Source organism: Sander lucioperca, chromosome 13, assembly GCF_008315115.2.
Source record: "Sander lucioperca isolate FBNREF2018 chromosome 13, SLUC_FBN_1.2, whole genome shotgun sequence".
NCBI classification, from domain to species: Eukaryota; Metazoa; Chordata; class Actinopteri; order Perciformes; family Percidae; genus Sander; species Sander lucioperca.
Window position 1 is genome coordinate 486569 of NC_050185.1, and position 24167 is coordinate 510735.

At 40.1% G+C, this 24167-nt stretch overlaps 1 protein-coding gene and 1 long non-coding RNA gene across 27 annotated transcripts in view; one reads left to right on the forward strand and one right to left on the reverse strand.

The window, feature by feature from the left end:
- dlg2 (discs, large homolog 2 (Drosophila)) overlaps positions 1–24167 on the forward strand; it is a 261578-nt gene that overhangs the window by 2610 nt on the left and 234801 nt on the right. The window lies entirely within an intron of this gene.
- On the reverse strand, positions 2458–24137 carry LOC116058332. Its single transcript, XR_004107014.1, has 3 exons — positions 24128–24137; positions 20472–20479; positions 2458–2559 (listed from the first exon to the last, which is right to left on the reverse strand). It is a non-coding gene; the product is annotated as an uncharacterized LOC116058332 (long non-coding RNA).

Genomic DNA, 24167 nt, shown 5'->3' on the forward strand with positions numbered 1-24167 from the left:
ATATATGTGATGTGATTAAACAATGAAAACACACAACTTTCAGATGCAGAGGATTACAGCATGACTGCAGTCTTCCTAATGTGTCCACAGTTTGATCAGTCCAGTCTTTACACCACACAGGTCTCTAGATCCATGTGCAGACTACCTGTTTCAGGGACGCTAGAAGGCAATCAGAGTTGGGGGTGCTGAAATAAACTCACTGCATTTAATAATTACTAACTTCCTACTCAATGCAGCAATAATAGTTCTTATATTTATTTAATTGTCTTGTGTAATGCATGTATGAACAATAATGCAGCCCTTTCATAGAACATTTTATAAGTAAAACCTAAAGCAAACTTGCACATTAGATATAGGCTGATTTCAGAACAGCCGCAGCAACTACAGAACACTGCAGGCCACTACTTGCGCCAAAACGGACTGTGATCTGGTTTCTCTCTCAGCCTCTCCTTAGTTCTTACCATTTTCATTTTGTTGATCAGATTTAGCAGATTTTTTTAAATCTTAAATCTTCTGCGTTTTAACAGCAATTAGTGACTGTGATCAGATCAGAACTTACCTTGGAACTAGGGCTAAAACGATTCCTCGAGTAACTCAAATATTACTACTACTATTACTAAAAATCCTCGATGCAAAATGATTTGCCTCGAAGCTTCGTTTAATCAATGTTACCGACGTTGTTTCCGCACGGAGGATTATTACTGTCGCACACCGGGCTTACGCTGCTGGCGACACATGCCATGAAGACTGATTACAAAATGAAGACAGAGTGTAAGGGGCTGGAGAAAACGACAGAAAGTGTCCAAAGTTTGGAATCACTTCAAATGTAATTAGAACGAAAACTCTGTACAGTGTGTCTACTGCAAAATCAAACTAGCTTAGCACAATAATAACACAACGTCAGTGCTTCAGCATCTCAACACAAAACATTGAGTCTACAAAAGTTAATCACAGAGTCGTATGGACGATGAAACTAAACCAAACACAACAACTACCAAAATCATAGACAAGAAAATACGTAGTGGTGACCACAATCTGATCTAAAGAGCTGACTTGTTGACTATCCCTTCGGAAAAACAGCTAATTGTTGCACACCATTTTCTCTCCCTCTCTCTCTTCAAAATAGTCGATAGCTGCAGCCCTAATTTGTATACACAAAAGGCAGTTGGTGTAGTTTCATCGTCCATACGACTCTTTTGTCGGGTCCGCTTCGTGGAATGGATGATTAAGTTAGACTCAATGTTTTGTGTTGAGATGCTGAAGCACTGACGTCGTGTTAATATTGTACTAAGCTAGTTTGATTTTGCAGTAGACACACTGTACAGAGTTTTCGTTCGTTTCGTTTTCATTCGAACTGTTTCTAAACTTTGGACACTTTCTGTGGTTTTCTCCAGCCTGTCTCTTCTCCAGCCCCTTACACTCTTTCTTCATTTTGTAATCAGTCTTCATGGCATGTGTAGCCAGCAGCGTAAGCCCGGTGTGCGACAGTAATAATCCTCCGTGCGGAAACAACGTCGGTAACATTGATTAAACGAAGCTTCGAGGCAAATCATTTTGCATCGAGGATTTTTAGTAATCGAATTATTCGAGTTACTCGAGGAATCGTTTCAGCCCTAATACAAATATATTATTATATATATATATATATATATATATATATATATATATATATATATATATATATAAGTATTTTCGAATTGTGGTCACCACTTTGTAATAGGGGTTTCACAGAATAGTTGACTATTTGAATATTTGATTATCAAAACTACTTATCGATGCGGCGCATTATTGTCGAATATTCGTTCATCTGTGGTTTTATCATGGTGCAGTAATGAAGTAGTGGCAATGTATCAGATATGCATCTGGGGGCGATGTGGGTAAACAAGTCATAGTTGTTCTTTGTGACTTAAGACACTGCAGTGCAAAGGCGTTAAAGCAGCGGGCATTTTATTGAACGCTAACCAGAAGTGCAAAATGAGGATTATAGATGACTGTAGTGACAGCTAGTAAGTGTCAGTTTATCAGGAGCACACAGATGTTGGATATTTTCTGTTATTGCACTTTCATTATGGCTTTTCAGTAGGCTACCTTCTGAATTTCCGTTTGCACTGTTTATAGCCTATGTTCTGTTTAAACTTGCCATCCGAGGAAAATGTGTTAATAATCTGTGTCTTTATGACAGCTCATTGTGCTGTGTCAGCCACTATTGACTTTTTTCAATAAACAAATAGCATTCATAAACTGCATGAAGTCTGTGGACATTCATGTTTATTGGCGAGATTGCATATATATATAGTTGAATATTCGCGGGATTTATTCGTTGAGTTTTGGGGAGTAGTTGATGTAGACTACGTAATTTCTTGCCTTTGTTTTGATTGTTGTGGTGTAGCAGCTTCATCGTCTGCTTTACATTTACCGGCATTGTTTTCACAAACTTGTCATAGCATAACGATGCACATAACATTTTACTTGAAGGGGTGTGCATAAGACTGACTTGACACTGTCATAACCATGACATGACACCTGTCATGAACATGGAGTCTTTTTGAATGTTCATGACTGTTGACATCAACTGTGATTCGATAAATTATGACTCTTTTAATGCTAAGTAGGGCTGTCCTCGACTAAAGAAATTCTTAGTCGACTAACACTTATATGATTTTGTCGATTAATCGATTAGTTGATGTAATCGACAGAGCTGTGCTCTTTGAGAGGTGGTTAAGACTAGAAAAGCACAATATAAATGTAGTTAATGAACCATCTGTAAAACTGAGTTTCTACACAATTAAACCTGCAAAAGCACCACTTTAAATCTTGTGTTTACCAGAAATGTGCTCATAAGTTTCTTGGAAATGAGTAATTAAGCATGAATAAGCATAAAAAATGACTCATCAACTAAAGAAATCTTAGTCGACTAAGACCAAAACGACCGATTAGTCGACTAATCGACTAAGAGGTGGCAGCCCTAATGCTAAGTTAGCATTGTTTGAGATGTAGGTGTTATGACAACTTGACATTAACCTAGACAACATAAGCTGTCATAAATATGTCATAGCAGGCCTTATCATCAAACTTAAAGAAACTATTTAGCTTTGTGTGCTAACATTACATTAAACTGTCATAACAGCCTCGGATACTGATGGAGGAGGCCATTTCTACAACAGGGAATACAGTCCCGAGATGGTTTTCTTTCTGGGTTTGGCTCCTTGAACCCTGGGGCTGAGACAGCTGTAGAGCTAACCGGGCTAACTACCTAATGGCAGCTAACTACGGTTAGCGGTTACTTTTGCAAAACCCGGTAGTATTTTCGAATGACCGTGCTTCCCTCCCTCATGTCCCCTGAGACAAGAGTTCTCTGTATTGTGGGTCTGGAAAAAAACGCAAAAATTGTCGTTTTGCGTCATCGGAGGCATTTTTGCCCAGAGGCTATGGACTACAGCCAGCTAGTTCCGCATGTTTTCAACCCGCCCATAGGGGGTGGGACTGTCACTACCCAATGCGAGTCGAGTGTCAGCCATCTTGAAGCTAAGCTAACAGGCTCTCTCTTTTTAGCAGCAACCTTGCAATTATGTGCATTCAAACTACCACACGTGTACCACCGGGACAGATCGGAGAATATGCAGAAAACTTTATTACAGACGGAATACTCGACACACTACGCAAGCTTCGCCTGCTACGGAGACCAGCACCTCAGCCTGCGGTGTCGCTTGATGCCGCTAGCCGGGGAAGCGGACATTGAAAGCGGTGTGCAAGAAAGTGGAAACGCGGAACGAGGGCAGGAGTTAGAGCTCGGTGGAAAGCTAACGCTAGCCGGCCACCTGTCCCATCCATATTCGGAAATTATACTGTAGAGCTAACCGAAATTAAATTTAATTTGTGCCGCCACGGTATCAGAAATAGGGCAGACGCACAACAGGGTTTCCGCTATGTACACCGCACACCACCGCTCCTTCAGCTGTTTATGAAAAGTCATAAAGTCGTGATTACACGACTCTGCAGTGAACTGTCATCAGCTCTCTCTCCCCTTTAGGGTGAGCAACTGGAACAGTGACAGGACGTCATCACTCGCGAAGTCATGGCAACCAAATAAACAACAGGGCGAGTACTACTTCACTCAATCTTAGGCAAAGTGACAAACAGCGACGAAAGCTACGACATGAAATCTGCACTCATGCAGGTCCTGTGAAATATGACAGCTACAGTTTATTGGAAAATAGCATTGTGGACACTGAAGTTGATGAATTTACTGTTTATCAGACCCCAGATGAGACAAGAAGCTAACGTTAGCGAACGCTGCGGTCCCTCTGCCTCTCAAACTGTTCTAATTTTGCATTAAGTGTAATAATATTTTCCCTGGTTCCATTTTCTTGTGCTAATTTTAAAATGCATTATCCGGCCTTTTTTTGTCTGACAGACTCTAAGCCAGTGGAATAAGAAGTACAGATATTATATTAGGCTACATGTAAGAGTCCTGCATTCAAAATCGTACTCGTAAAAGTACCTAAGTATTTGCATCAAAATATACAGTATATTGAAGTACCAAAACTAAATGTACTCTTTATGGGTGCGGCTAATCTAATTACTTTATATACTTCCGGATAGCCTAATATATTTTATCATAATCGATTAGTTATTTTTTTATTAATAATCTACATCAGTAGAGTAACTAAAGCTGTCTAGTGGAGTAAAAAGTACAATATTTGCCTCAAAATGAGGGGAGTCGAAGTAAAAGTAGCATGAAATGGAAATACTCAAGTAAAGTACTTCAAAATAATATATACTTAAGTACAGTACTTGAGTAAATGTACTTGGTTACATTCCACCACTGCTCTAAGCACAACATTCAACCAAACATGTGAATATGGAGTGAAGTAGGCTAGTTAAAATGTTTGAACTCCTGTTTTATTAAGGCTTATAAAACATTAATAATTGACCAAATTGTATTTGGTCTATTAGTTATCTACACTTGTATTAACATTTACATCACTCTTTATTCAATCAAAAATGTCTTTATTATTTTCATAAATGAGAAATAATGTCACATGCACACCTGGATTGATTCTTGTCTTCCCAACAGTATGTTTTATCATCCAAAAATGAGACTACTGTCAAAAGTCAAACAACAGTTCTCCAACAAGCACAACTTCAACCCCAAGCTACTGTGTATTCCACCGTCTTGTGTTTTTCACTTTAGTGGCATTATCTCTCTTGTACACAATCAGCATGGCTATCAGTCTAATAGTTGCATGGATTTGTATCAGTGAGGCTTAAAGGGATGGTTTGGAGTAATTTCACCCTAGGCTCCTTTGCAACATGACCTCGAGCCAAACACCCCCCAGAAGCTTTTTTCCCTTGGTCTAACATTGGCGGTGAGACGACAGTAAGACGAGTGCTTAGGGACTGTCTACAAACTACAACACCGAAAAGAGATACAACAAAAATATTTATTAATTCAACTTATTTTTTAAAAGTAAGTGCTGTAGTACAACTAGCAGGAGACAATTTATAATTGAGGTGAGTTTGGAGACACTACCTTATTTAATCATTAAATTTATAAATTTTCCGCCGACTGCTCGTAGAGACCAAAGCCATCAGGCAAGTGTTATTTAAATAAACTCCTGGTATACTTACAAACTTTCCAATGTCTAGTTTTATGAGTACAGAACCTATTTGTACTACTGTAGAAGTTTGGTACCATTCTGCATTATTAGTGGGGTAATTTACAAGATACACCTTTGGATCCATTAGCGCCTGCACTAAGCCATTCGGCTGATAGCGCTAACTTGCCCAATGTTAGACCAAGGGAGAAAAGCTTCTGGGGGGGTGTTTGGCTTGAGGTCATAGTGCAAAGGACCCTAGGGTGAAATTACTCCGAACCATCCCTTTAATTTGTCTCCTGTCACTGAGTGATGAGTTGGAGTCTGACTGATCACTCACCTAAAGGCCCTGACACACCAGCCAGACGGGCCGACCGTCGGCAGAAAAGCCAGTCGGACTGATCAGTCGGGTCCCGAGGTCCAAAAAATGCCTCAGAACACACTGAGGCGACGCCGACTTGAGCGTACGCTCTGCGCGAAACGTAATACGTCTCCATAGCAGCAGGCGGCGCTGCTCTGTATTGTTTGCATTAACAGTCTTTATTAACAGTCTCATTAACAGATTATTTACCAGAAAATGAAGACCGGCAGCTGATTGGACGAACGCGTCACATGGTTCTTTTTTCTCCGGAAATTCACAGACAGACTTGTTCAGAATACGATCTCATATTGTACTAAAATAGTTCACCGAAATGTGTTTCTGAAAACATTTTAAGCGAGAAATAGGCCGTGCAGTTGCTGAATCTGTCTTCATTTCAGATTGACAAAGGTCAGTTTAAAAGATTTTCGTCAGATTTTGAGCGGCTCATCCGCTCCCCATTTCCGGGTGAGTCCCGACTGCCCTGTCCCCGACTGAACATGTTGGGTCGGCCCAAATGAATGCTGACGGCTCCTCGGACGGCCGACGGCACGGGACACACGGAACAGACTCGAGTCACCGACCTCGCCAGACGGCCCGACGCCCGATTATCGGGCTGGTGTGTCTTCTCTATAATAGCCACTTGACACACTGCAGCAAACATTGCAGCTGGGACTGTGTAACCCAAGATGCAGACTGTGTCACTGTTTCAGTGAGGAAGTGTCTTTGTTCTCTGCTGGGCTGTGTGCTATGGTCAGGATGAGTATGATAGGAGCTGAGGAAGGGGTAACATGTTAGTTAGAGGCTAGATAGTGGCTTTGGAGGGGGAAATTAGGTAGTTAAATACACTGGTTGACTTACTTGACATCATTTTATTCATATAATACTCTTCTATCAATTCAGGTTAAAGTCATGAGTAATGGTATTAATAATTATTGCATGTTGCTTTCTCTAAAGTAAAGGGGCTCCCTGATGTTGCTCCCCTCCTGTTCCTCGCTCATTTGTGGTCATCGACTAGCGGGACCTGCTTTGGTTGTTTGATTAATTGATCAATATTTATTTTGATTGGTGGTTTGCTGTGCATGCAGATCCTGCATGTCACGGACTAGCAACAAACTGTGTATCCAAGAACCCTGGAATCGGTGTAAATTATGAAAGAAGAAAATAGAAGACAGACTTTATTAATCCCGCATTCTGTTGGTGTTACACATTACACACAGGCCCGAAATACACACACATGCACCAACAGGACTTATACATGAACAAATGGAGAGATTGATCAGAGTGAGGGGGGCTGCCCATTAAAGGCACCCAAGCAGTTGGGGGTTTGGTGCCTTGCTCAAGGGCACCTTGGTCGTGCCCAGGAGGTGAACTGGCACCTCTCCAGCTACCAGTCCACACTCTGTACGTGATCTGTATGGGGACTTGTACCAGCGACTCTCTGGTTCCCAAGCCAAGTCCCTACAGACTGAGCTACTGCCACCCCCAAAGATACATAAACATGTTGTATCAGACACAGACTTCTCTAGATTAGTGTTACGTGTCCAGTTTCGCGACTCCGAACTGTAGTTGGGACAGACCCTTGTTTCTTGAGGCTAACTCAGTTCGCTTTAGCCTGGCTTGTAGCTGGTAAATAGCTTTTAGTCTTCGTTGAAGAATGGTCAGGAGATGTCGTGACAACGTTGCATTAATCAGGTGCATTATTTCTTCTTTGTAGCAAAAGTACTGACTACTGTATTTTCACTACCCATGGAAAAGCATGCACTTCACTGTGTCTGCGGCAGCTGCTGCTTACCGTTCTTCTCTACACACATATGGGAGAGCATTTACTTCCCATAACAAACCCCGCCAGTCTACGTCACAAACACACATTACCCACATGATCACCTGTCTTAAAGGGGAAGGGTCTGCTGGTAACATTAGTCATGGAAAATGAGAACCGTACAAGTTTTCCTTTTGTATCAAGCAGCAAAAAAGTTGTAGCATTTCTATCACATGTCCTGCGATTTTACTATTGCACATGAGCACATTGCAATGTCAATGCTAAAACTATATATATCGTGCAGCCCTACTAGTGAATAAACCCACGTAAGCCTACTCCATCCACCAAAGCCCTTTGTGTGACCTGTGAACGTGGGCCGTGTTGAACCTTGACTGTGACGTCATGACACCTGTACCTCCCTGCTTGCTAGCATCTCTGCATCCTCTCCTAAACTCTAATAGCTTAGTCAGAATGTGACGGCCTAATGTTTTCTCAATGCTTTTAAAATAAATAACAGAAGTGCTGGTTCCTGCTTCCGGGCCTGAAAAATGAAGTTGCTTAAACCTAGATTCTATCTAATTACCAGCAGGGGGCAACTCCACTGGTTGCAAAAAGAAGTCTGTTTCTATAGTCTTTGGGAAAGATGAGCCTACTTCTCACTTGATTTATTACTACCTCAGTAGACATTTTCATAATGAATTTATGGTCTCAAGCGCTACTTTCAAGCCTATTCAATACAGCATGATGTTCATTCTGTAAATTATCAACATGACATCATGACTTTGCGTAAACATACACTCCACTTTCCTAAAGCCAAGTGGCGTGTTATCTGAACGCATTTTGAGCTATCTGTGCGTATGTCTACGCTGTATACAGCAGATGGCAGTCTGCAACGTCACAGCGTAAACATACACGCCACGTGGCACTTTCTGAAGCCACGTGGTGTGTTATCGCAAGGCTACGTGTTATCACGAGGCTACGGTTGGGTTTAGCAAACGTCACACGCGGGTTGGGTTTAGGAAAAGAAGAACCGGTTGGGTTTAGGAAAAGAAGAACCGGTTGGGTTTAGGAAAAGAAGAACGAGGTTGGGTTTAGGAAAAGAAGAACGGGGTTGGGTTTAGGAAAACAAAAAACATGGAAAGGAAACATCACACGCGGGACACGATCCCTGCTCTCCTGGGTGAAAGTCCTGTGTTTTACCCATCCTCCCTACGCAGATTTTCGCCCTTACATAGGCCCCATACTACCCGCTACGGCGTCTTCATAACACGCCAATAATGGCATACGAATTCATGAGATCAATCTGAAATTATGGTCCCATTTATCTTAAAATAGACAATAAAGCAGGGGATGCTTTAGGACCTGTCAATCAGGACAGAGGCTTAGCAATGCTAACCATGCTAACACTGTAGACATTAAAATAGACCTGAACTTGTTTTTGGCTGTTGTCCATGTTTTCATCTTAAAACTCTAACCCTCTTTTCACTTCATCAAAGTTAATAAGAACATTTGGTCGCCTAAAAATGTCTTGTTTAGCGTACTGCCAACCATGCTAGCTAGCTAGCTAAATGGAAACACTGTGCTGCAAAATATGTTTTTCGGTTTAATTAGAGGTGTTTTTTCTGTTACTCGTCAGTATGGAAAGAAAAACCATAAAGTAGAGTTAGATAAAAAAATCTTGGTTTTCTATGTTTACTGTATCTTATTGATCATTTAAAAAGAAAAAAAGCTAAATGTTTTTATTTCCAGCATTTTATTCAAAAAACAAAACATATGCAAGTACAGACAAGGCCACTACAATAAAAAATTAAATAAATGATGCAGCCATGCACTGAGAATAAAAGGGAAATGTTTTGTAATCTTAACTAATTTCAGAGACTATTTCAGAGTTTTAAACCTAAACATTATAAATGTGTCCCATCAACATCGACAACTTCTCAGTCCCCCCTTTCCGCTAAAGCCCAAACGGACTCCTAAGCCCCTCCCCCCACAAGGGAGAATGAATGCGTGTGCATGAGCAGTGATTGACACGCAGTTAGACACCCCGGCCCTGATTGCCGCATCTGAACAGGGAAGGGTGGAATTTTGCAAATCGCACTACAGGCTGTAGGTGGTGCCAGAGGAGCCAGATTTCTTTTCTGCCTAATGTAGTTCTACTCAAACATATGGTCAGTTTCAGCAAATATGACAGAAAGTTAGTTTTATAAGTCTTACCTACTGCATCTTTAAGCTAGGTTTATGGTAGCTGCGGTGTTCCCAGTGCGAGGTGCGCAAGCCATAAAATGACATCACCATGTCTGTTGTTTCCAGCACGAAAGCTCCGCAAGTTGTTGCGTCTCGTGGTCGAGTTTTTGTACTGTAACTCGGCACTTGTGCTTTCAAATGTCCTGCTGTGGCATCTGGTTTTTGGACCATTTAGTTTGTACTGTATAAGCAAAGTGTTAGTGTTACATCTCAGTTAGGTTAGGTACTTGTAGGAATTGTGCAATAATGACAGATTCACACATTTTTGTTTTGTTTACAGTAAATAAATAATTACAAATCTTAAAGTCAAGTTCATAAAGTGACTTTCTTTGCATTCATTTGATTCCCAATTAAGATACACTGGTAAGAATAGCTTTCCATTGTTAATATGCACTTAAAAACAGTTCTGAAATGCAAAATAATAGAATTTTATTCATGTGATAAAACATGCGATTAATCGTGATTAACTATAGAAATTTGGCGATTAATCGCGATACAAATTTTTTTATCGTTTGACAGCCCTAGTATATGTATATGTATGTATATGTGTATATATATATATCTATATATATATAGATATATATATAATAAATGTGCATGCTCGTAGAGTGCGCCATCTACGGAGGCCCGAGCCACGTTGTCACGCGACAATATAATCAAGCCTTTACTGACTCACTGACTCATTGACTGACTCACTGACATTGCTTTACCTGTTAATTTAATTGTATTCATTCATGCACATTTCTTAAGCTTCCTTGCCTGTTCCTTTGTTTCAAATCAGAGTGACAATGCAAAATATTTTCTAGATAACAAATATTAACTGTGTGGACACACACCATTAGGACTCGTTTTTTATTTAATGTGTGGATTACATTTTGTAATCTTTCCCTACGTCTGAATGCTTACATAATATCCTGCAACAGATGTTCTCCAGGAACACCAGGAACACGCTCATATCTTTCCCTCATGCTGTTGTGCATTAAACATTTTTTGAACTTCCATTGTCCACACGCTGTCATTACAAAGTAATAATGGTTATTTTTTATCATTGATCAATATAGAGTGAGCCACTTAGTAAACTAATGTCACTCATTTATCAGAGACCATGAGTTATCATCAGGATATATTAAGTTCTAGTAATAGAAAGCAGTGACACATGTTTGCTAAATGTTTGAGTTCTAGTTTCCTAATTGTCTGTAAATGGACACAACTCTATTTTAATGGCTTGTTGTTGTTTTTTTTTTAATCATTGCAAGACTCTGTTAGTGTGCATGCAGATTTGTTATACACACTCATTCCTACTCACTCAACAAAGAGGGACCCTAAATATCTTGTTATTACCTTATTATTCTTACCTATTCTTTTGGCAAGGAAGATGAGGAACAATAGGTCTATGCAATGCAATCAAACGCAGTTACAACTCTGTGATGGAATAAATGCCTCCTGAAATAGATGTAATCATCTTACAAAGCATTAGTTGCTGTCTAATCTGGCCAGTGGCGTGGGTGCCCCAGCTAAACCCCATCACTGCAGAGTGGGATTGTGTGGATTAACCCATTCATCATCCCCACTACTCAATCACTCATCTGCACAGTTGATGTACGGTCAATCTTGCCCCAAGTCCACTTGAAAAGGGGGTCTCGAGTAGGCTACAGCTCATGTGTACTCCCGTCAGTATGCATCAGGTTTAAAAAAGGTCCAGTCAAAACAATGCAGCATAGTTGGCTTATCAGCGCCAGCTGCATGTGAAATGTAAAATATAGCGGCTGTGGATGAAAGGGAAATTGACCGCTAGAAGTCAAAGATGTTTTGGCGCTGGGGATTTCCCTTTAACGCTGGCTAAAACCTCTTTGGTCTATCGAAAAAGATATCTCATTTTAATATAAAGCATTTTCAGGTTCATACTTTTGTGTTTCTACTAGAGGTGAGGTGATGGCGCAGTGGATATGGCACATGCCTTTGGTGTGGGAGATCTGGGTTTGATTCCCACTGTGATACATCAACCACAATGTGTCCCTGAGCAAGACACTTAACCCCTAGTTGCTCCAGAGGCGTGTTACCTCTGATATATAGCAATTGTAAGTTGCTTTGGATAAAAGTGTCAGCTAAAAAACATGTAATGTAGAACATGTTTACATGCTTTAATGTAAAAAAAACCACTTTATTTGTCCATGTCTGCTGCACCCATATACACGCTCTGTGGAGCGCTGTCTCTTTAAGCCCCCCTCCTGAAAAACCCAGTCTGCTCTGATCGGTCAGCGTTTCCGGATCTCAGAGTCTCCACGTCTTTGCTCCGCTGTTAGTGCAATGGAGTATATAGCCAGACTTTCTACCGTGAGAAACCAGTAAAGGCTTCTAACCAATTACTACACAACTGGGCATTTTTCAGTAGTAATGTGACCCAAAATTGGGGAGAAATTAAACACATTGGCAGCCAAGATTATGGCTTTTCCTGGTGTTAGCAAGCAGCTACTTGTAGTTAGCAATGGATTGTAATGGAATATAGCAGCACTTTCTACCGTCAAAAATCGTGGATAAAAGCTTTTAAACCTAATACTACGCAACTGGACATGTTCCAGTAGTAATGTGACCCAAAATAGAAAAGAAGATATAAAAGAAGATTACAGCTTTTCCTGACTAAGCATGTAGCTACATGTGACAATGCAGTAGCCTGCCTGGAGCAGATGACCAATCATAGAAACCCAGCTCCGTGTCATGTGACACGGAGCCGAGAGTAGAAAAAAACTTTTAAACCAGAGCGTTCAGAACAGTGGGAAGTTTTTGCTCACTGGGATTTCTCTGAAATTCTCTCTGAAGTTTCGTTTTCCTCATTATTCGAAGCATTGGCCACGTTTAACGTGAAAATCTGACGTTGTAAAATTAATATAGGTATAGATATGACAGAAAATACCGAATATCATAAAAGGTCACCTATAATGACGTAATTAAAGGTCAGAATAAAAAACTTTAAAGCCGTAAGTAGAAAATGTTTTGCTAAAGCCAAATGTGGTACACTTTAAGCTACAATATTACAGAACTCAGCATCACATTGATTTTGCTGGTTTTGGTTGGTATCAGCTAACGATCTCTGCAAAGCTAACGTTAACTTAAGTTGACTGGCTGACTAAAGAGGGAGGGACTAAAAATCCTCTCTGTTGCTTTTTTTTCATTTAGAGAGAGAGAGAGAGAGAGAGAGAGAGAGACTTGTGATGAATCATGTTATCATGACAAATCCCGTCCCACCAACATGGTAAATCACACATTTCATGTCATGTTCATATATGTTGCAGTGGCTGTCGTTCTGTCTGTGTGACATGTTTATTAGGCCTGGTGTGTATTTTATGAGAATCTGAGTGAGGATGACGGTGCTCAGGAAACAAATCTGTAATATCTGAGTATTGTTTTCACACCGTCCCACACATGGAAATCTGTGTGTATCAAGCCTTATATGTACATTTAGAAGATGTTTGCTTTGAAATGCGCAATAAATAATCTCCACACTGACACATGTCATCACTATTCTAATACAATTCTAAATCAGGGAGTGTAAGCAGACTTCAGCGGTGTAACGTCACAATGTACATCAGTGTTGAAAATGGACAGGAGAAACTTTAAAATGTGTTCTTCAACTGATATTCATTATTTAATTATTTCCTTGAGTGAATTTTTAATTAATACCATTTCTAAAACAGGCAGTGACATGCTTTATAGAATCTCAGATATGAAATTGGACTGAAACAAGAGCTAGCACATTTTAGATATATGATTTCATAAGTGAATCACATGCCTATGTTTTCCAAATCAGTCTGCACTATACACCCTAAAATTCCTTTAATATGTATTACAACATTTTGAAACTACAGTAGCTGTGAACTGTTATTTATTTTCACGCAAAGAATATGGGAATAAAAAATAAAATAAGTAAATAATAAAAGGAACAACAACAACAACAACAACAACAATAGTAATGCTAACTAATAAGTAATGATAATAAGAATAAAAATCATTTTCAAGTGTATTGGAATTACCAACATGTCCCTTGACTGTTGAACGCTCCAGTTGTAAAATATTATTGTAAGCAATAGTCCAAAGGTTTAGTAAATAATAGGTCTGTAGCTATCGATTATTTTAGTAATCAAGTATTATACCGATTGTTCCATAGATTAATCGAGTAATCAGATAAGAAATGCCTGTAACCAGTAACCTGGTATTGATTTCAACCACATATCTGAGTCCACTGCTCCTAATACTTAAGATGGGTTAAATGCAGTAATATAATTTCACTACATTGTACTGTGTGTATGTGACAATTTAGAATAAAGTTTGATCCTTTTGGTCTTTTGATCCTAAAAGCTTTGAGTTTCTGTGTACAACAGAAATGTCAACCTACCCATGAAGAAATGTTGGATCTGTTCTAGTGTTCATTAAGTATAACAGGTGCAATTTCCATGGTGACTACTGTATGAGGAAATGTGTTGCTGCTGTAACATGCTAATAGTTAAGTAGGTTGTTGAAATGTCAAACAATCATACCTGTGCCCACACAACACAATATCTCTCTCAGTGAAGTTTCTGGCTGAAGCTGTATTTATTCCACTCGTCTGCTATGCAGCATCTTCACTTGAGTTTGATATTTAGTTGAGATGGAGTAATGTGGATGTGTGGAATATATAGATGTACAGTAGTATAGGTGAAGTTGGAGCTCCAGTAGAGGGAGCCAGAAGACTGAGTTTACTGTTGTTTACATCCAGCTTCACTGCTCCACATCCTGCTTTTGTCAAGAGTGTTATAAAGTGTTCATATTATGCTCATTTTCAGGTCCATAATTGTATTTAGAGGTTATATCAGAAAAGGTTTACATGGTTTAATTTTCAAAAAACACCATATTTTTGTTGTACTGCACATTGCTGCAGCTCCTCTTTTAACCCTGTGTGTTGAGCTCTGTTTTAGCTACAGAGTGAGACATCTCACTTCTGTCCCATCTTTGTTGGGAGTCGCACATGAGCAGTACCTAGGTAAGGACTACTAGCTTGAGCTTGTAGATAATTTCAATTGTAAAATTACAAATGTTATTGATGCCATTGCTCCCACTAAGGTCAAAGTGTCAGAAAAGATCTCCATGGAGAAATGTCTTACTGATAAGAACAGAAAAAGCTGAATGCAGGTGGCGGAAAACTAATCTCCAGGTCCATTATGACACCTGTAAAGAGAGACTTCGCATTTATAATTTGGAACTAAGGAATGCAAGGCGGTCCTTCTTCTCTGACATTATTGCTAAAAACAAGAATAACTCACGTGCTTTGTTTGCTACTGTCGATAGGCTAACAAACCCTACAGTACCAGTAGCATCTGAAGTTTTTTTTCCAGGCCTGCAATGAATTTGCCTCCTTCTTCAAAGACAAAATTCAGAAAATTAGACAAACACTCAGTGCCTCAATATCAAGTATAGGATATGTGTTGTCACAGTGTCCAGGTAAAACAAATTCCAATATGACACAACATTATACAACATCTAAAAACCTCCTCCTGATGCCTTGATATTCTACCAATGGGCGTTTTCAAAAATGTTCTTCTGATCTTCTACAGATTGTAAACACGTCTCTTCTTTCAGGTATCTTCCCACAGGCCCCGAAAACTGCAGTCATCAAGCCACTCTTAAAAAAGAACAATCTAGACACGTCACTAATGAGCAACTATAGGCCGATATTAAACCTTCCATTTTTAAGTAAAATCATTGAAAAAGCGTTTTTTCAACAACTCAACCTTTTTTTGTCACTAAACAACAGTTTTGATGCCTTCCAGTCGGGTTTTTGACCACACCACAGAACTGAGACGGCTCTTGTTAAAGTCTTTAATGACATCCACTTAATCACAGACAGTGGCAAAATTTCAGTCTTGGTATTACTTGATCTCAGTGCTGCATTTGATACGGTCGACCATGACATATTACTAGACCAACTTGAAAACTGGGTTGGCCTTTCTGGCTCAGTACTAAAGTGGTTTGAATCCTACTTAAAGAATAGGGACTACTTTGTATCTATAGGTAATTATGTATCTGAGCAACAAATATGACATGCAGAGTTCCCCAAGGCTCCATTCTGGGCCCTCTTCTGTTTAACATCTACATGCTTCCACTGGCTCAGATTATGGAAAACAACAAAATGAGTTACCATAGTTATGCGGACGACACACAAATTTACATAACCTTATCGCCAGGGGACTATAATCCAATACAAAAACTGGCTAAGTGCATTGAACAAACTAACGACTGGATGTGCCAGAACTTTCTTAAATTAAATGAAGGAAAAACTGAGGTGGTTGTTTTTGGAGCAAAAGAGGAATAATTAAAAGTCAGTGGTGCTCAGCTTCATACGACAATGTTAAAAACAACAGACAAAGCCAGAAATTTGGGTGTAGTCATGGACTCACACCTGAATTTCAACAGCCACATTAAGACATAAGAATATCTCAAGGGTTAAAGGACTTATGTCTCAGCAGAATTTGGAAATACTTGTCCATGCTTTTATCTTCAGTAGACTTGTCTATTGTAACGTTGTCTATACAGGTCTACCTAAAAAATCAATCAGACAGCTGTCGAGTCCTCACTAAGACCAAGAGAGTGGATCACATCACTCCAATTCTGAAGTCTCTACACTGGCTTCCAGTGCCTCAAAGAATTGATTTCAAAATACTTTTGCTGGTTTATAAATCACTAAACGGTTTAGGGCCAAAATACATTTCTGATCTGCTGCTACACTATGACCCACCCAGACCTCTCAGGTCATCCGGGACAGGTCTGCTTGTTGTCCCCAGAGTCAGAACTAAACGGGGAAGCAGCGTTCAGTTTTTATGCTCCACATATCTGGAACAAACTCACAGAAAACTGCAGGTCCGCCGCAACTCTGTTCTTTTAAATCAAGGCTGAAGACTTTTCTTTTTGATGTTGCCTTTCTTTAAATAATTGTTAATTTCTTAATTTCTTATACTGCACTGTAACTGATTGCATTGTGTGGGTTTAATAAGAAACAACCTTTTACGACTATAAAGGGGATTTACGGTTGAAATAAGACCACTTATAACAAAAAGTGTGAATTTGCGAAGGTTTTTCCAAGAAAGAAACTAAGAATTATAACGACAACTATATTTTAGAATAAAAGTACTTTTTCCATGCCAAGATGGATGGCAAGAAGGCCCAGTTTGGAACTGGTAAAGTCCTCTGTGGGAGGCCAGGATTGGAACCTGAGTTGCAACAGAAAACATAAGTCCTCTGGGAGGCCCGAGTTGGACTCGGTTAACTTGTTCTTATACTGGACTGGTTTTTAATTTGTTTTTAATCGTTTTTAACTGCTCTTTAATGTTTTATGTAAAGCACTTTGAATTGCCCTGTTGCTGAAATGTGCTATACAAATAAAGCTGCCTTGCCTTGCTAGCCAGTCAGAAGCAGAGTATGAGGGTGTGCCCTGACAGTACCTAGGTAAGGACTACTAGCCAGTCAGAAGCAGAGTATGAGGGTGTGCCCTGACAGTACCTAGGTAAGGACTACTAGCCAGTCAGAAGCAGAGTATGAGGGCGTGCCCTGACAGTAGCTAGGTAAGGACTACTAGCCAGTCAGAAGCAGAGTATGAGGGTGTGCCCTGACAGTAGCTAGGTAAGGACTACTAGCCAGTCAGAAGCAGAGTATGAGGGCGTGCCACACTAGCAGCTAGGCGAGCATTATAACGTGTGTTCCAAAGTGACCACGTTTGTCTCTGAAGTAAAGGCTGGACTACAATAGAGCTGTTTGGAGCAGTTTGTGAACAGTGTTTTCTGTTGGAGATGGTAAGTCCCTTTTGGGTGGACTTTGGGCTTTTTCAATTTGTAATAATATAATAACGTGCACAAAAAAGATATATAACACAATAAAGGAAAGGGAAAGAGCCAAAAAGCATAATATGAGCACTTTAAGAAAGGCTCACATCTCATTTGTTGAGCTAAATCATCCGGAGTTGTCCAGAGTCTAAAGACGATAGATATTTTTGTAACTGGTCTGTATTAGCTTTGACTAGTGTCTACGTTGCTGAAACCACAGCAAACTCTGTAACAGTTTTTACTAATCTAGTGTGAGGCAGACATAGGGTTCACCTGTGTAGAGCTCTAAATTGTATAATGTGTATGTTATGTAATACTAGATGTTGTGCATCTGGTGTACTGCATGATCGTCATAGCAAGAACTACTGCAGATCTCAGTACCTTTTTTATAGTCAGCACTGCCAGCTAAGTTATTCCTCCCACAATTGTGAGGTCATTAAGACACCCACACACTTAGCTGGCCCAGCTGCAATGGACTGTGCTTTACCTCCGCCTCGTGGCTGACCTCACAGGAAATTGCAGCCACACATGCATAAGAGCCACTGTTACTCCAGACTCCCATCATGCTTGGGGCAGTGAGTAGGCATGGAATTAACATAAATCTGTGGGTTATGATTCATCAATTACTGTGTTCTTCTAATGCAGTTCCACTGCTAAATCTCATTTGGTCCCAATACCTGCCATGATGTTCTGAGTTATTTCTCACAGTGATATCTGTGTTTATCTGCAGTGCATTGATCATTAGCAGATGTATGCAAATAACGTCAGTCAGTTTGTGATTTAAAAAAAAAAAGAGTTTGTATAGAACTAAGCATGGACTTGAGCTGGACCAATGAATAGGTGTAGCAGACATATTTATTAGCTTATTGCAGAGTCAGGGCTTTCCATAGAGGGTAACTAAGTAAAGTAACGGATTACTTTTTAAGAAGTAACGAGTAACAAGCAAACTACTTTTTAAAAGTAACTTTCCCAACACTGGTCGCGGGGGGAACTGAGTAGCAGCCCCGCCCGCTGCAGAGAGTCGACAGGAAACAGTAGCAGCTTTCAGCGACTTTAGAGTGAAAAAATGTTACAGTGTACATTGATGTTAAAATGTATACAGGTTGGCAGGAAGGTCTGAAATGTTTTGCACGGTCTTTCGCTGTACGTTTTGTTGGTAAATGTGAGATGTTCAAGTCTCATCTTCATATCAGAAACAAGGAAATGCATTTGGCGACGTACGTGTGTTACGTCAACCCATTCTCACTCCCGCTTGGTCAGTGGCTTTCAGAGTACGCCTCAGAGTCACATACTGACGCATTATTTTTTTTTATTTTTTAAGATTATTTTTTTGGGCTTTTTCTGACTTTATTTTGACAGGACAGCTAGGTGAGAAAGGGGGAAGACATGCAGGAAATTGTCACAGGTTGGATTCGAACCCTGGACCTCTGCGTCGAGCCATAAACCTCTCAGTACATGTGCGCCTGCTCTACCACTGAGACAACCCGGACACCGGTTATTGGTCAAATTTGCGGAAAAATTGCGGTGATTGGTCAAAATTGCGAGTCGCACCAAATTCACGGTGATTGGTTGAATTTGTCTGAATTGTTGCGATCACGACATCGCTAAATCCTGGAGGGACTGTTCAGTGGTGATGCCGCTGCTCTGCAGGTGAAGCAGAGAGAATGAGAACTCTAGACTCAATGATGAAATAAAAGGTGAAATAAAGGGTACACGACTTAGTGAGAGGTGGAACCCAACCAGCACTTTTCTTATGTCTCCAACACCATCCAACCGATTCACGATGCATCGTTATATCCCTAGAAGACACCTATTCTGCCTTAAGAAGAATATCTGTAATTTTCAGTGACAGACTACAGCACCCTAAACAATATGTGCATATTCTAAATGATGTCCTACATTCAACTGTTGAGTACATTTAACTGATGAGTTAATCAGAGGAAGATAATTAAATCTGTTCCCACCCTTCTTTAATGACTGCCGTCTCCAAGTAGCAAAGGAAAAAGGAGTACTGTAAAACCTCTTAAGAATGAGGTCTGGGTGAATGAATGGGTCTACTGTACAAGGCATATGACTTCCACACTGGAGACTGACGTTTTCATCCTGCCTCCTACTAACAGCCAACATTTTGGGTCTTGAAACCTAATCCTACAGAATTATTTGACTTTGTTGCAAAATGCAGTCAACCATGGCTCCTATAGGAAGCAGGTATATACAATACAGCTTATTGTAAACTGAGATAATGGTGGGGCTGCACAGTCTAGTTAATTAATAGGAAACACTGTAGCTGACTCATTGTGGCCCGGGAATGCCTGCTTCTGGCGTCCAAGATACAGAACAGCAATAATCAGTTTCTTCACAATTGCACGATTCCTAGCTTTTCCCTTAGCTCTCACTGAGTCAAGTCCATCTTCGGTGTAGGCCTACAGTTCTGTTTGATCTTCAGTTGCTGCCCAAAAGCAAGCTTAGTAAAGTCATATTTTACAAGAAACTCAAGCTCTCCATCCATTCTATTAACTTGCTAACTAACTTAATAACTGCCTGCCGGCACGCGGCCTTACGTGTAGTTACACTAGCAGGTCTGAGATCAGTGCAGGCATGTGATTGGTGAGAAGCCAGGTTCAACCTGGCCTCCCTTGTTGTTGTTTTTACGATGAATTGACCATTCAGTCTCAACCTCGGTCAAGCCTGGCCTCAATCTGATTGGCTGAAAATGTTTACTTTTTTCTCTTAGGTATGCCAGGAAACAAAATGGTAGCATTTTACTGACCACTAGACAGAGCTCAGGACTGCACCATGCATGCAGTGGCAGAGGGGCGCTGTTTCGCTCCACCAGCTACAGAAATAAATGATAATGGTATGTTAAAATAAGGGAAATGGCAAAAATCAGTAAAAGACACAACTGTGGAAATCATAAATTTAGTTTTTCTTTATAAGAATATATTTATAGGGTGGCTTCTTTTGGCCTCCTAGAGAAACCACCACTGATTTTAACACCACCAATCTGACTAAACAATGTTATTTCCTTGAGGGAGGTGAGAGCCAGAGGAGTGAGCACTGATGGCTTACCAATAATTGGTGTGTGTTGGGAGATAAAAGGATTAGCTGGCACCTTATTCAATGTGGAGGAGGGCTAGCTGTAGGGAGGGGATGCAGCTGGAATATTCACTCCCCAAAGAAAGAAAGCTACACAGGAGCCATCACTGAGCCCCAGCCCACTCCACCCACCCATTATATAAGCATGAGGAAAGCAGATCAGCATTATGACAGTGTGTATGTGTATTCACTGTAAAAATGCTTTGTGTGAGTGGAATTCTTGCATGTTAAAGGAAGCTACCAGTAAAGTTGCATGAAAAAACATGTATCATAGAGGATGCAAATCTTCTCCGATCCACTTTTAAGTTGCTTAGGAAACCCAAAAGGGTGCGAGCAGCATGGTAACAGTCCCTGTCAGGTACTTGAAAGCCAAAAGGAGTGATGTGACCAGAGAAAATAAAATGCTTCAAATGATAATGGCAGTGAGGGAAATTTGGCCTGCGCTGCAAAATGTATGTTAACTACCAGAACATTCCAATATCAGTGTTTCAAATAAACAACAGCGCAAATACAGCAGTTTCTCCTCAGGCAGAGTGAGAAACAGGACAAAAGCCTCGACGGCTAATTTATCATGAAAACCGTGTGAAATATGACAGCTACAGTAGCTAAAGTCTGACACCATCTCACATCTAAAGACAATCATCTAAAGACTGTCATAATATGTAAAGACTGGGGATCTTGCAGGATCACACATTGCAAGACTACAACTAGATTTGTTTTAAAAGATTTAACCAAGCTAGCTAGCTACCGCTAGCATTAGCTGGTAACTTAAGGGAAAGTTGGCAGATTTTCTGTTCTGCCTAATTCCAAATGGCCAAATTCATGAATATTAACTGAGATAGCCCATTATGTTGTGAGCAGTAGGCCTACGTGTGCTGTTGGCAAAATTGTGTCTAATCTGTCTGTGTCTATGTCTGACCTGGGCTGGCACATGTTCACGTTAAAAAGTGTGTGCGTGCACGAGCACTACAGTCACGTGCAAAGTGTCCCGGTTTTAGTTCCGGGAAATCTGGTCACCCTAGTTCTGCCGTACATGCAAATGAATGCCTCCAGTACCCGGAGGTCTGCGTTTATCTGCCGGTAAAACTCCTGTTGGATGACTCGCTTCGGAAGGGTTGAAAATCTACAACTTTCCCTCTTTAGTATTAGCTTAGTGCAGCGCAGCGCCATAGCAACCATAAACAACACTGGCTCTAGCCGTTTGCAAGGGGGTAAGCGTCTCCTCACAACCCGAACCTCCTATGGCGCCATTTTGATGCTAATAAGCACTCACTCCCCGTTAGCATTCCATTGACTGCCATTCATTTTGACGTCACTTTGACAGAGAATAACTTTACATCTGAAGCGTTTAAAGACTCTATTTGTCCATTGTTTATTTCTAAAGAAACACGACAATGTATAAAAGGCTCCATTACCTTGTACTTCACGTTATGGCTCCGTAGCAGACGTTTTTATAAAAATAGGCTGACGATTGTGTCATAACCATGGGACTTACTGTCTCATAGTAGAGGAATTACCTTATAGTACAGGAGAAGCTCGCAGACAGTTTCGACTTCCATTAGCTGTTTAAGTTTAATTACTAATGTTAACTATCATTTTAGTGATCAATAATTAGCCTGTGTCTATGTTATCTCCTTACATATACCTACGCTCTCCGTCTCTGCTAGATTGGGAATGATTGAGATTTCTCTTGGCACAGCTATCAGAAGACTTACAACTTTCAGACAGGTTGCTCACATCACATTTACGTCGTCTATCTCAGTTGGAGGCTGCTCAGTAACGCTCAGCCATCATCGGAAAAGTGCTTCTAACATCCTTCACTGGTCTCCGTCCAGAGCAACGGGATCTGTTGGTCCACTCTTATATACTGTCTATGGCCATTTGCTGCTTCCTTTTTGGTCCTGGAGGGAGTGCACCCATTGGTTGATGACTCGTGATTTAACTTTACTACCAAGACACGTTTGATTTTCCACAGATGTTTTTTTGTCCTAGCCCTAGTCTGAAGTTGGTAACCATCTTAAAAGTGCATGCTAATGAGCCCAGGGAGCTTTTCAAATGTTTTAGTAGCTTTCTCATTTAAAACAACATATTTTTTCATCTGAACCTCATTCTATTGCACATCTTGCTCCTTCTTTTTTTTAATTATGCAATAGGGCTCAATGAGCTGTTATGGCCGGTTTATGTTGATAGCTTTCTCTTTTTTAATTCTAGACACCAACTTTACATCCATCTGAACCTTCTCCCATTACTGTATATACACAACCTCCAGTTTTTAAAGAAAACTATGTTATATGGTTCAATGCTATTTTGACCTGTGTTATTTCACTAACCTCCCGTATTTTTAATATTAGGCTGTCCTAAATAAAAACTGTGTAGTTTTGTTTGAAGATGGGATTCAAGTACAAATTGTTTTTTATTATTTAATAAAATCAGGAACATTGTTAAGATATTATATTGTTTAGTTGGCAGGTAAACTTATACATACATATTTACATGTACAAAGTAAGAGGAGTAGTGGTAGTAATGGTAATGTAAGAGTAGAAATGGTAGTAGACATGTAATACAGATAAGCCACGCCCAACTTCCAAGTATAATCTGAATACAGATATTGATGACCCATACAGATACAGGTAATAGCTTTATGTTACATACCTAGTACATGTAGGCAGGTTGACTTTGAGCCTGTATGTAGTCAGAGATGTCCTTAACTCAAATATATCTGTTATTGTCAGAAATTATGGAGCAGTTTCTTTTTACAGCACCTCAAGTATTTAAAAATGTAGCTATTCCAAGGTAATTTTTGGCAATTCACCAAATTGATCCAATAAAAATACATTTTTAGTCTGTACGTAGTCTGAGTTGTCCATAGTTGAAAATCAGTCATTGCCAGGATTTATTTTTCGGCAATACCATGTATGTATATGTATCCCATATTTCACTTTTTGTATTGCTCAGCCTACTTGTTATCCTATCCTAGGCCTTAGTCTTAAAGCTCCTGTGACTGCTGTTTGGTGCACAAATAGTAACTCTGCAGCTGGACAGTATTGCATGTATGTGCTTAGGAGCAGTATTCATGCCATCACAATACATGTGGCCCTGATTCCTAAAATACTCACCAGATTGGGGATTTTGTTATTGTATTTTCTGATAAAGCCTATGGATTAACAGTTAATACCAAGGCTTAACAGATACTCCCACTGTTAAAGTATAATTACATGATTACAAATTTGAGCAAGCACATGTTGTTGTGTTATATAACTTTT